At 38.0% G+C, this 14,687-nt stretch overlaps 1 long non-coding RNA gene across 1 annotated transcript; it reads left to right on the top strand.

The window, feature by feature from the left end:
- The first annotated feature begins 8,171 nt into the window (after nucleotides 1-8,171).
- On the top strand, nucleotides 8,172-14,335 carry LOC113458718 (uncharacterized). The gene is made up of 3 exons (XR_003379239.1): nucleotides 8,172-8,255; nucleotides 12,587-12,634; nucleotides 14,263-14,335. It is a non-coding gene; the product is annotated as an uncharacterized LOC113458718 (long non-coding RNA).
- The last annotated feature ends 352 nt before the right edge of the window (nucleotides 14,336-14,687 follow it).

Below are 14,687 nucleotides of genomic sequence, written 5' to 3'. Positions count from 1 at the left end.
TGGAGATGAGCAAAGCAGACACCTCCTGCATCAGCCGCTGGCCTCTGAGTGATTTTCTGTACAGCAGAACATCTACTGCCCAACCTGCAGAAGAAGCCCAGTCTATTTCTTGAGTAGGAAATGATGTTATGAAGAACATAGAGAAAAAAATAGTGCTGTTTTCAAAAGGACCAAGATTTAATCTCAGTGATTTTAGGTCCATGTCTGGGGCTTTGCCTCTCAGGAAGACTGCTTAGCCCTCACTTACTATAATATGTATTCATTGCATATTTACTAGCTTGACCTTAAGTCCAGACTCTAGCAACACGATTTTGTTGAACTACTTACTTAAGTATTTGGCCAGCTTGTCCAGAATGCATCAGTTATTGTAGAATATATTTGTAGTATCATGGAATTATGCAACCCAAGAAGGTAATGTGAGACTGCTCTGGATTAAGTGCTTGATTCCCTTTTTTGTTGTCAGTATAATTATTCATCAGATTAGATCTTCCATGTAGGTCAAGCAGTTTAGTAGCAGCTTGATTCTCAGGTTGTACTCATGTTTGCAGTCAGTTGTCATGACTCTTGTCAAGCCCAAGGAACAGAGATTTAGGCTTAGACACAGGAGCTCTCAGTTTTATTTCTGTCTTTCGCACTGTCTTGGAAACTGAAATTATGAAACTAAGCCTATGTCTGTCTGGTTTCCTTTCCCTCTCATCTTTATGTGCTTTGCAAGTTAAGTGTGGCTTTGTACTCTTTGCTGGTTGTTTCTGAGTGGTGTAAGAGGTTCCCCTGGGGAAGGACCTCTGGATGTGTTGCTGTGAGATGCTGTGGCTCAGGTGAAAGGCTTGTGGGGTGAGGCAGGAATGGCTCTCCAACAACCCAGTGCAGGGTTTGTGCTGTGGCTCTCACCACGTGTTACACGCACACCGTATTTAATCCTGGCTGCTCTCACCTCCAAGGACCTAAGGTAATGTAAATAACAATCACAGGGTCTTTTCCTCTGAGAGCTTAAAAATGTGTTGCTTTAACACTGCAGAAGCTGACAAGAGTATTTGTATCTTTGTTCTTGTGGCTTTGGTGAGTTGGATGATGTTTACTCCTGGGACTGAAAAGATGGTTTAAAAAGGCTCTTTTAAGGACTTAGCTTCATAGGATTACTTTATTCACAATGCAGCTTTTCAGGTACACTGGTTGTATTTAGTATTTTGAATTATGTTTAATGATTTCTGTTTTTCTCTTGTGCAAACTTATTTTTTATCATGAGTTTTGCTCTGTATTTAAAGTGCCTGGGGTGCTTTCACAGACAGGTGCTACATAAATAAAGTATATTCTTATTTTAATAAGCTGCAGCAGGGCAGCAGTTAGAAAATTCCTTATGTTCATATTATCTTTTTAATTGTTCATATGGTCAGGATTTACTGTTCAGGGAGAAAGATAGAGTAGAAAGGAACTTCCATGTGGGAAAGAGAACCTGCCACCCTCTTCCACATGCATACTGAAGAAATATTTCCCTAAAGACCTTAAAATAGATGCAATAGGTACATATATATATATATATATATATATATATATATATATATATATATATATATATATATATGTATACATATCTATCTATCTATCTATCTATCTATCTATCTATCCATCCATCCATCCATCCATCCATCCATCCATCCATCTATCTCCATTATATTGTGGAAAGGGTAAAGAGCAGCTAAATGTTTGGCTAATATGGGACATTTCAGAAATCTGGTGAGACCAGTTAATTATGGCAATACAGCCACACAGGAAAACATTTTGAGCTGTGAACAAAATGTTTGTCATGAGCACACAGGCAGGAGTATTTCCATTATGCCTTGCATTAAACACCTGAATCAAACAATTATGAAGGGTCAGAAATGTTCTGTTAGCTGCTATTCTTCTGGTTTTTGTTATTGCTGCAAACCTACCTACTTAAAAAAGCAAGCTGGTCTTGAAAGAAAAAATATCCAAATAAGGGGTGTTGGAACTAAATGATCCTTAAGGCCCCTTGCAACCCAAATAATTCTATGATTCTATGAACACTTAAAAGACGAGAAAAAAAATCTAACTCATGAAATCCTGTTTCTGGCTGGAATGCCAGAAATCTCTTGAGAAATTCTGCTTTTCTGTTATTTCCACTGATAAATAGAAAGTTGTAATGGTACAAAGCTGCAGGTGTTGGGCTGCAGCAGCAGTCACTTAGCCAGAACCTTGGCTAAATGTCCTGGGTTTGACTCAGCTCCACAGTGTCTGGCAGCACTGGCTGAACCCCAGCAACCCCTTCACTGCTGCTCTCTCTTTTTCTTCTTGGACCTGTGACTGATTCTGAGTGTGTGTTTTTACAACTGTATAGTAGAAAGTAGTCAAGATCTAAACTGATAACTAGACCAGAATTCAAATAATCACTTAGACATTTAGCTATTTCAAACAGTAACCATAAAGATGTTTTCTGGAGACAATCTATGATTCCTATTTTGAGTTTGTGACTCAGACTGGGTTTTTTTTTAATTTACACTGATTTATTCAGACCAGATTCTGGTGATTTGTACACAGTACTTCTATTTGGCACATGGTGAACATGAAAAACTAAATAGACCTAATTAAATTTTATCAAAATCTATGTCTTTGGAGATCATAAATTGAAAGTCAGTCATCTTTTTTACGTACAGTTTCTAGTCTAGTAAAGCATGCTTATAGGCACACCTACACAGCAATTCTGTTCTACAGGAGAATGCATTTTATTTCCACTGGAACTCTTTTCTTTCAGATTTACTTTTATGTTTCCTTCTCTCTCTTTTTTTTTTTTTTTTTCAGCCATCAGAAATTTTTGCATTAACTCCATAATATTTACAGTGTAAAAGGTGCCTAAGGCATTTTGTTGTTTTTGTGAACTGAGATAGGTATTTTCACCCGAGAATAACATTTCTTTTACTTGCTGGAAGACAGATTCCTGCTTGGAGACATTAGTCTCCTGCAGAAGGAGGTCAGCCCTGTCTGCCTGTTGATAGTCTGGCTGACCACAAATGAAGAAAATGCTCTGGTCTGTTGAGGCTGGGACCAGCAATAATATATCATAGCTGCATCCCAGCACTGGGGCCTGGTTTCCTTAATGAAAGTCACCTTAATGTCTCACAAATGTGGGAGAAAGATAGGGAACCCTGAGTCCCACAGGAATATGTAGTATGGCTGGGTCCTGGGTCAGTTTTCAGGAAAATTTATATGTATCCTGAATGAAGGGTAGAATTCATTTGAGTAGCACAGTCTTATGCTACAAAATTTGGTTTGTGAAATACAGGATTTTGGTATTTGAAACACTGGGTTTAGTTGTGTTCATTCTTTTGGTTTCAATAAGTTCAGAAAATGTAGGGATGCTGAATATTTATTATCACTCTTATAAACCAGTGTTTAGAACTACAAAACTTCTTTTAGCTCTACATCTTTGGAACTAATTGCTTGCACTAAATTTCTGCCTACATGCCTTAAAAAGATGTTATGGTTTAACTTTTTCTCTTCTTGTGTCCCTGATGCCTTGGAGTGGCTACCTAGAACAGAGGCTAGACAGAGTTAAGAGAATAAAATTTATTAAAGGCCTTCAATAGATACACCTTGGACAGCGTAAAAGCCTTGCAGAGGCCACATATAAGATGGACCATGGTCATGAGTTTTTCAGACAATTACAAGTTTGGTCTATTTGCATATCAAGAGTTAATTCTCTAAGTACAACTTCAGGTAATTGAGTCATATTCCCCCAGCTCGCTCCCTCCAGCTCACTTTTGTTTATGCTTTTGGGGCCTGAGGCTGTGGTGTGTCCTTGGATCACAGGCCCAGAGGGATTGTTTTGTCTAACAAAAAAGTTAATACTGTTTCTACACTTTATATGGAGTTTAGAGTTATGCACTGTTGCAGTATGGGATTTGAAAAATGTAAATGCTAAAATCTTAAGGCATCATCCCAACAAGCTGGATATGATACAGCTCACATACCAAAATGTTGTATCTCTGACACATCTTATTGTTAGCTAGAGAACTTGTCAAATAAAAAATGGCCATCACACTGAGATTGCATTTGGGTGTAAGGTACAGCTGGCAGATGCAGGCAGATGGTAAATGCAAGTGACTGTGTTAGTTAAGGTGATAGTCAGGACCCTCAGTGCAGCAGAGCTGTGACTGTCATTGTGTTATACAGGCACTGGAAAAGGCAGAGCTCTAAGGAGATTTGGAAAACAGCAATAAAACAGGTTGCAGATGTTTCTGAGATGCTAGAAAGGGGAGTGCGATGGAGCACAAAGGTGATTGTTTTAAAATTGAAGGAGAGTTCAGTGGGTACTGGCAGGAGTTCAGAGCTGCCCAGCCATCCTATTCATTTTTGATGATGCAGAATGGGAGAAACTTGTTATCCAAAGGACCAGTTGCTATGCTCTCTCCTTCTGCAGCCTTCAGATGCTGTCTAAATTGTGTCACTTTATAAAAAAAGATCTGTAGGACACATACAACACCTTTTACCCAGAGGAGAGTAGAAGTATAGCAAAAAAAGTCAGAAAAGCAAATTAGCCAGAGAAACACACTGTATCATCTTCACAATTTTGGAGGGGACAGAGATGGAGAAGGTAGAGAAGAAGGATCAGAAATTCAAAGTAAAGTTGTTGTTACACAGCTATGTTGTATCTGGCTAAGTAAGCTTAATTCACACAATATTTTCCCTGCCTTCCTAAGGCTGTCTTAACTGTGTTTTATCAAAAGTGGCTGTTTTGCAGCAGCACAGCATCTTATGGATCATTCCAGTGCTGTCCTTTTGGATACAAAGGTTTAGCTGTGGCTCAGTTTTCCATTTCCCTTTTTTTGCTGTTAATCAAAATCAAAAGTCATTCAGTTTGAAAGGATGGGCTTATTCCTGCAAGTGGAAAACCAGTGTTATATGTTATACCTTTCCTTAAGCACCTGTACACACAAGGCTCATCTGGCACTGGTACCTTATCCAGCATATCCCAGGAATGAGCAGTTACCTCCAGACGACAATGTGCTGTGCTCTTGTGACAAACCGTATTTTGTCATGGAAGCTTTGAAAGCCAAATTTAGCAGTACTTTGGTAAATGTTTTACAAAATGTAAACATTGTGAACTAAATCGTTATCTGCAGATGATTAAAAAAATATTTGTTTTAAAAGAGACCAAAAAACCCATACCATATCTTTCCCCCTTGGTTCCACACCTACACCTGCTACACACTGTATCACCTGCTAGCTGGCTTCCTGCATTACCGCATATTTGTTGGTTTGTAGGTGCAGTTACCTAAAAAAAAATTTGGTCCTTTTCTTACTAATTTAGCCTCACCAGCATTATGTGTCCCTGCAGTTGCTGTGTTTGGGTTGCAGCCACTTCTAATTCCTATTTCCCAGATGCCACACGGTGGTGCTCCTGACTCCGCGTTGCTCAGAGGGAGCCCTGAGCTGGCTGAGAGCAGCTCCAGATGGTGTGTGCATACCAAAGCTGGCCTGGGAGGGAGGGAGGGCTGCACACAGCTCTGCAGTGAGATGTACCATGCCATGGGATGGGGAATGAACTTTCCTCCCAGGACTCAGCTACCAAATCAGATATGGGAAGAAAGAGCTGAATAATGTCAGCTGACAAAAGTCTTCAGTATTGTGCATGTATACACATATAAACATATGCTTAACCTCTTTTACACTTGATTGCTGTGTGAATTTTGCATACTGGCTTTGCTTTGGTTTGCCTTCCCATTTCCTATTTGCTCAAGTGAAGGCTCCTGCAGGTTCGCAGCTCAGTATCCTCCTGGCAGCAAGAATGACTTCCTTTCTCCAGATCTATGACAAAAATGCAAAGAAACAAGGCAGAGAGAGGAGAGATGTGCCTCCTTCTCCATCAGAGAAGGGACCAGTGCAGAATCAGGAGGTGCCTCGGTAGCCCCAGGCAGGATCCCCAAACTGGTGCTGGTCTTGTGTTTATTGAAAAGTCTCTTTTTCTCATAAGAAAATCTCCATATCCAAGGTGACATCCTCGTCTGTATCAAGACTACAGCTCAATAAATCATCAGGAAATATTTCACTGACTTGTAGATACTCTGAATCTGGTTCTGTGCACTGTTGTGGTCTTTCAGCTAAAGTTGAGCTCCATGCTTTAGAAGTAAACCTCCCTCTGAGAGTTTCGTATACCTTTACTAAAACTTGGATCAGGCACTTAGATAGTCATGTGAATCTAACTTTTAAATTGTGTCAAGTCATGTTTTTTACTAATTCTTATAAAAACAATTGAATGTGTGACTTACAAGGATAATTACTTGTGTTCACCTTTGATTAATTTGTAAAAGTTTCATCATATTTGTGTAGTGTACTGCACTAGTAGGAGCTCCAATAATGTCTATGTTCATTGGACAGTATGAACTTTTTGGGACTGGCAGTCATGCCATCTATATAAACTCTATGTTCTGTAGTGTATTATTAGCATACATTTTAAAAAGTTTATTTTTTCTGACTTTGCATGTCTTAGGATTCTTTATGTATATCTCTATCTCTTCTATAAAGCCAAAACCCAGCTATTGAAAAAGTATCTTAGGTTAGTCTTCAGTTTATGGGCAAATTCTGTAGCTTCATGTGATGGGATCCCCTGAATCTGAGGAAGCGTGGTTAGTTTCTGGCATTACTATTTCCATAATTATCGATAGTGTGTGGTCTCTAGAAAGAGTTAATGCTAAACAGAATTCTTTACTCTTATGGGATATAATTCTAAACAATTCTCCAAACATGAGTAAGTGAAGGTTGCAGCTGGTAGCTGGCCTTTGCTGAGAACTCGAGACAGGCCCAGGGGGCACCTCTCTGCATTATATAAATGGACATAGGGACCCTGGCAGGCAGCATTAACCCTGTCCATGTCAACCAGTGACAACTCTGTACTTCTAGTGCAGCCTTACAAATCAAAGACAAACACTTAAAATAATTGACATGGAAAGTACACTTTGATATTTTGAGTCAGTTCACTATGGGAAGGAACAAATAACCAGTGTTGCATTTGCAATGAATGATGTCTCTGATGGGTGGTGGGTATGGAAAAGAAAAAAGCCTCAGCTGAAGTAAGCTGGAAGTGCAAGCTGAAGTGTCAGAGCTAGCTGCTTGCCTCCTCATAGGCCGATTATTTGCTATTGATGGTATTTTGTAAAATGCTGAATTGAATTTGTTCTCGCTGGCAAGAAATCCTGAGTAAAATTTTCTCCTTGAGATGACATGAAATGGAATCACCCAGACCAGTCCAGGGACCTCTTTGCTATCTTTATTCAGTAATTACATAAATGTAACTGTAAAGTCAGATCATAATGAATACATTAAAAATAAAAGCTCGGTGCCAGGGGAAGATGTAAAAAGTACATAAGTTTCTATATGTGTAGACTTGTAGAGACTTGGAGGATTCATTTCCCTTGTTTCTCTCCTCAGAATGGATTAAAAGATCAGAATTTTACTGACCCTATATCAGAAAATAATGTTGAAGATAAACTGCAAATATTGAACTAGTTCCCAAAAGATGAATTCTAGAAGTAATTACAAATGCATATCCACGTAAGTGCAGTGCAAGTTTCTGAAAAGCCTAAATTCACTCTTGCCAACACGTCCTGATGCAATCAGTATTGTTTTCTGCACTGGCTCACAGCTGACTTTCAATGCCATTTTAAGAGCTTGGTGCAAATTCTTACCCAGACCTTTGGTGTCTTCCCCTGCTAGGCAAGAACTCGTATTCATGCATCATGTCTGAGTGCTCTCCTAGGAAGCACAAGAACTAACACTTCCCTCACAGCTTAGCAGGGTGTACCCTTAGCTCATCCTGGAGCACAGCTCAATCTCTCTGCCCATAGCACTTTGTGCTCAGCCCCTGCTGCCAAGGGGACAACACATCCAAAAGTCTGCTGATTTCACCACATCTGCTGGCAAGAGACAGGTCGAACAATAAAACATTCAGATTTTTTTGCTTACATGAAGATAAAGGGTTTGAAACAAAAGGTTGCAAGTAAAACAATTTTAGTAGGTTTTTTTTTTTTTTCTCTATGCCTTTTCATATTTCACTGAGATTGCAGTTCTTGGGGTTAGCAGTTGGAGGTCTGGTCACCCAGGTCTCTCACATATATTCTGTTCTCTGAATACTGAATAATTGTCTCACTTTTTCTTCTAGATATACTACACTCAGCTTCTCCTTGATTCCCTGTAAATGGAATATTGAAGGCTGGGAAAGAGAGGAGGGCAAAAGGCTAATGGTAAGAAGGAGATACATTCTGGCTGTTTTCACTCTGCTCTCTTGATACACCTGCCTCCGTGGATGTCTTCGTGCTTTAACTTAAAATTACTTTTTTCATGTCTAGATGTTTTTGTGTACTTTCTTTCACTATACACATTTCCTTTCTTTTTTTTTTTCCTTAATTTTACAGTATTAAAATAATATACATGGAAAACATCTATTCTCCATAACATCTGTCAAGTTGATGGCATGGTGTCCCATGCCATTTTCTAAAGAGCTCACACAAAGGTGGTTTAATGAACCTATTTCGAACAGACCGAGGACATTGAATTAATTTCATAGTAAAAGCCACATGTCTTTGTCCTGTGTTTGTTCTTGGGGTTAGTTACCTAAGTCAGTATTCTTTCCCTGGGTTCCTTGTTCCTATTTTCCATACAGGAAGTATTACACTAAATTAAATGATATTTGCAAAAAATGAGGAGTTTGTTTGTGTGTTTATGTGTGTGATAATGGCTTTAAAAATGGACAATATGAGAAGGAATAAAATTCCTTCTGCATGGAATGAAGACTTGTCACATAGATGACAGATGACATTTTATTATCACATAGCCAAACTTTGCCCATCACATCCTGTCTTCTTGCATTTCTGAGAAAATATTATGTAAATTCATATAATGTACTTAAAACAGCAGCAAACAAAAATATAATTATAAATCTTCTGGTCATTTTCAGCTTCCAGAAGTTTCACCTGTTCTGCTGCCCAGTTTTCTGGATTCTGTATACGACTCCCAGGATCTTATACAGGCAGCAGACAGGAAACTTCAATTGTACCTTGGATGCCAATTTAGAAGGTGATTCACTTCAGTGGCAACAAAATTGCAAATGAGCAGAGCTGAGAGTTCAGTGGGTAAAGGTTCCTACCTTAGAGGCACGTGTGTGGGCAGAGAAGTCACCATGAGATGAATCATTAATCATGGGATATACATTGTAAGATGTTAGTTTTAAGATCTAGAAAGTGTGAATTACTCCTTTTATTGTAGCAGTGGTAATGCCAACAACTAAGGAAGTCATTTTCTTTCCACAAAAACATGTTTTGAAAGGAAGCTAACCATGCACACCTAACCACTGGGAAAAGTGTGGAAAGTGAATGACTAAACCAGGGCTTTGAAGGCACACAAATGTACTTAGGTATCTCATTTGGGATCTCCAGGATTTTAATGTTTAGCCTATGTGCTTTCTGTATGAGCCAGATAAGTGCAGCATCAAGGGAAGTAAATAATGCAATCTGTCCCCAAACCACAATACTAAGCAATTTTAGCTGCAAGAACACATTTATTGTTTTCAGTGGTGGGATTAGTGTATGTGGTCCTTGCAAAGCAGTTATGTATTGACAAGCACTTTAAAAACTGGCGATTCTGTAGCAAGCTGAATACATTTTAATTCTCATCTATGAACATGCATAAGTGTATTATATATATATCTCTTTATGGAAAATTGGGAAAAAATCTTGATGTGTGTGTTTTTCTATATGTAACTATATATGCAGAGGCACAGATCCATGCAAAAGGACTTTTAAATATTTTGGTCAATGAGTTCCTCTTGATGACTATTATTCTTGGTGCTAATAGTTATGTTTTAGGTTTGAAGTGCCTTAAATGTGTTCTTTTCAGATGGAGGAGTTTATTGCTTCATAAGAAGGTTGTGCCTCTTGCTCTCAAATATCTGATAGCTCCAATTTGTGAGGGAATGTCCTTCACAATCATATTGCCTTTTCTGGTATGAAGTTCAGCATTACTGTTTGCTCATGTGTAAACAAAACTTGAAGTTTTATCTTCCATTAATGAAATTGAAACAAGTTAATGTAAAGCAGAATGAGAAAGACAGAAGTCACTAACATTATCTCTTTTTTTTAATTGCTTTTGGAGCAGAAAAAAGTTAAAATATCCATTATTGTCAATTTGTTTTGATTTCCTTACTTCTCCCTGGAATGGCTAATTTTTAATCCAATAGTTTGTTTAACATTGAAAATGTCTATAATTAGTACAGAAATACATTAAGACATGGTCAGCTTTAGGAGACTGTAAGCATAATGTGTTATTTTGTTTCCAAAGAACATGGAAAATCACTTACTAGGTCAAAAAGACTACATTAGTATGATGGTGGTTAACATTCCTGGGTTCAAAGCAAATACTAGTTTCTGCAGGTTTAATGGTAAATGTTCATTGCCATTTAATATTCATGGCAGTTTATAAGAATGCTCGAAATAAATTGAGCCCATTAAGTCAGTCTGGCTTCTGGTGTGAGGATTTTGCTAAAAAGATTATTCTGAGTTCTTTATTTATCTCAGTACCAACCTTAAACGATGCACAGTTCTTTTTTTGCTCTGCAAGTTCAACAATGGCCTCAAGTACCCCCTTGAGAGCATCCTTCACTAGCACATTGTGGCAGGCTGGTCTGTCCAAAACACCCGGCCTGTGGGAGGAATTCAAGTGGTGTTGTGCTGCTGCTTTTGCAAAATGCCTGCAGTGCAGTGTCCCTCTCCTTCAGTAAAGGGACACCTCTTCCATCTCACACAGGCTTAATTAACGTCCAGTGTAAAGGCTCATTGCAACCCAGATGTTGGCAAATAACTGAGCTGTGAAAGTTTCTCACTCCATCCATTTTAAGTGAAGTGAAACTGCTATAGTTCGATGTAGGAGTCTAGGTTTGTACTTTGTAAAGCCCTACCAATTCAGGTAAGGTTTTGCATAAAGAGAATGAGAGATGAATAGGACTTTGTGTTCATTTTTATTCAAACAGAGAGGTTCAGAGAGGAGTAAAAGGTGGAAGGAAAATCAAATAAAGATGCTCATCTTTTGACTTAATCTGAGTTATAGCTTCTATAAAATTCTATTTTAATAATTTACTATGGCAAGATTAAAAATAATATTACTCTGTGAGAATTTTAGAGAAAATACATAGTTTAGGAGAGTTTTTTTAGTCTCTCTGCATCTTTCCTTCTTTCATAATACTAAAACCTTTTACCCTTTTCACTTGTATCTATACTTTACAAATAAATTTCAAGCTCATTCTTATTCTTATAGTGGTCAGCTCAGTGTCTTTGGAGACCACAGCAAGAATATTGACCAGCTTCCTACCTCTCTTTAAATTCTGCTGTTTCTGGGATCACAGGAGCATCTTTTTTTTTTATTCAGTAAATTATTGTTTCATGCTATACATCTTTGATGCAAATTGTGCAACCTTGCAAAAAAACTGAGAAGTGGTGAATGGAGAATTCCAAAATATTTGAGGTGAATGTCTCAGAAATAAATGCCTTGCCTTGTGGGAGAATGACACATATGAGATAGAGTAGCTAGTTTTCTATGGATGCAGAAGAATAAATGATCTGCTTATACTAGTGGTATCTTTCTGGCAGGAACATATGTCATACCTAGTTTATAGAAATACACCCCCAACGTGTTTCACTCAAGACTTGTTTGTGTCAGACAGCAGTAGACAGAAAGCCAGGCTTTGGTGGAGCCTGTGAAGAGCTGCCTGCTAGGCTGAGAGTTTTTAGAGGTATGAATGCTGACAGATATGGCACAAGCACATGCAACTGAAAATAAACCAGTTATGTCTCAAATGCGGACCCAAGCAGTGTAAATTCATGGTATCTCTGCTACATTGTATTTTTGTGGGTAACTGTGGACACAGAGGATGTTTTAATGCCTGAAATGTTTTGTGCTTGTTGCATGATGGGGAGCACATTCAGTAACCTCCAGGTGCAGGAAGTGGAGATACTCCACCTTTTAGAGTTACAGATATGCACAGTCAATTGAGGTGAAAGTCTGTGGAAAGGATGGTTTAGAGACCTTTGTTCATTTTTGCTGTCTGCTATGTAAGATTTCCTTCCCTGAGATCCTTCAGTGTGGGTATTGGTGGAGCAGACTTAGGGGTGCTTCAAAGTCAGAGTCTCAGACAGGGAGACAAGAGCAAGAAAATAACAACAGCAATAATAATAATGACAACAACCCCAAACAAAAAATCAAACCACGGAGAAATTGGTGAAATTCTTGAGATTTCTTCCTTCTCTGGAAGGGAAGAAGCATTATGAAGATTTTAAAATTAGAGGCAGTATTTTAAAAGTTACAAAGAAATAAATGGGCTTTGGAATAAAGTATAACCTGCCAATTGTCCCCTGTCACATGGAGCAATCCCTGTAGTTCTTTCAGTATGTGCATACATATGCAAGATGACTTCTGCATGAAAGTGTCAGCATTAGATACAGGTTTTTTTCAGGTTTTTGTTCATTCTTGAGTTGTAGGAATATTTGAAAAATTAATTTACAAGAATGTTTTCCTTTTTATTTAGTGACAAGAAAAAGAAGAACAAATAAAGAAGAATGAACCATGCAGTAAGGTAAGAAACTGTTTTGTTGTTTGCATCAGGTTTTGGGTTTTTTTCTTTGTGCTATTAGCACAAAGAAAGCCATCTAATAGCCAAAGAAAGCACAAAGCACAAGCCATTTGGCTTCCAAAATTAAGATAGCTAAAACCCCCCAAAATGATATCTCTGAGACAGCTGAGTTAACCTGGAATATACTAAATAAAATTTCACAAAGGGCTCTAGAGAGAACTTTCTTAATAGAGTATATTAATACAGATTTTATTAGTTATATATTTCTTAAAAAATACGAGAGAGAGAACATCAAATTTACCTCCTGCAAAGCATAAATAAATAAATTGCATGAGACTGGAATTTAATAAGAATGTTATTTGAATGTGCATTGGTAAAAGACAAACCTACTCCTTTATCAGGGATAGGATTGCTCTAGATCTGGATATGGAGTAGATTTTGACTGAGAATCTCAAAGGATCCTCAATTATTATTTTAACCCAAACTGCTCTGTTTTACATTGCTATTTAGAGTATTCCAAGTTCTATTGCTTACAATATTTTGGACTAGATACTAGGCTGATATAAATTACTACCAAATATTTGCAACAGCTACAGATCTACACTGTCACCTCTGCAAAAGAAATTTGCAAAAGTTACTGGGAAAGTGAATCAAGAAAGGGAGAAGAAGCGAAGAGGAAAATTATAGACCTAGAGGACACTAAATTATATCCTCCCAAGAGCAAATGATCTGAAACCAAAATGAAACTGAAAATTGACCTTGTCTCAGATCCATACCTGTGTCTTTACATCACATGTAGAGACTCACCTAAGCCTTACAGTTCTAAGCTTTACAGCAGTTCTTTGCATTTCAGCTACATTCCAGAGATGCTGATATTTCTTCCCCCTCCATTCAAAAAGAATGTAGATAGATGATAGATAGCTCTTGGCCTGCTGATATTGTAAAAGAGCTTAGACGTTTCGTTAATAGAATTCATAATTCTTATACAATTCAAAAGACAAGAATTACAAAGACAGACAAACACAAAAAGTAAGTTTCTATTAAATAACATAGATGGAGAGAATAAAATATTGAGAGCAATCGGTACATTCTCAACTAGAAATGAGCATTCCACTGACAAAACTCCATAATTCATCTGTGGTTGAAGTGACAACTGTATCAACACCACAGCATAAACTCCTGCTTTCAGGTGAAATTTTTCAGCTATAGTCAGTGTACTCCATAAAATAAGGAGAGATTTGGGATAGCTACATGATTTCAGTGTGATATAGGATGTGATTTATTACTAAATTGTCATAAATTTCAGCATTAAAAAAAAAAAAAAGAAAGAAACCTGGCAAGAAGTCCAACTGCAGTTGCTTCACCCTATCTAGGAGGGTCAATGTATCTGACAAGCATGTGGACAGGTAGGATGTTTGTCAGTTTGGTTTGACTCATACTGGAAAGTAATTCTGAAGAAAAATATCTTCTATAAATAGACCCATAGGATTTTGGTGAAGATATTCTGGCAAAATTGGTCACCACAAATGAATTACCAATTTATAAAGTTTTATGTTTCAGTTGTTTTTATATACTTTGTATTTGGCTGTAATTTTGAACATGGAATAAATCTCTCATTTTTTATCTACAAGCACACAACATCTAAGGAAGAAAACAGGAACGTTTGCAGCTGCATGAGGTGCTGTGGTGTGACATTGAAGCCTGGTGAGTGACTTGCCAGTAATAGCTCCTTCCCTGTCAGCCCCATGGGGAGAGGAGAGCACCAAGAACTCTGCAGAAAAGGGTGGAAGTTCTTGGAACTGATTTTAAAATATGTGTGTTCTCAAAGTTTCAGGTGTTCCTGAGGGCTTAAGTTGCTAACTTAAATCTTTACTAAGTAGTATGCTTCTGTGAAGAATGTATGTAAAATAATGGAGAAACTTAGCAAGGACTTACTGCTTTCTGGGGAAGCCTGGAAAACCACATTGCATGGTAAGAGAACTGACAGACACCTGGTTCATGCAGTGTTTGTTTCCTATGCAGAACAGTCCTCTTTCTAAGGCAGGCTGTGACATAT

This window comes from Zonotrichia albicollis, chromosome 1 (genome assembly GCF_047830755.1).
Source record: "Zonotrichia albicollis isolate bZonAlb1 chromosome 1, bZonAlb1.hap1, whole genome shotgun sequence".
NCBI lineage: Eukaryota > Metazoa > Chordata > Aves > Passeriformes > Passerellidae > Zonotrichia > Zonotrichia albicollis.
This window is presented reverse-complemented; position numbering and strand designations above follow the sequence as displayed.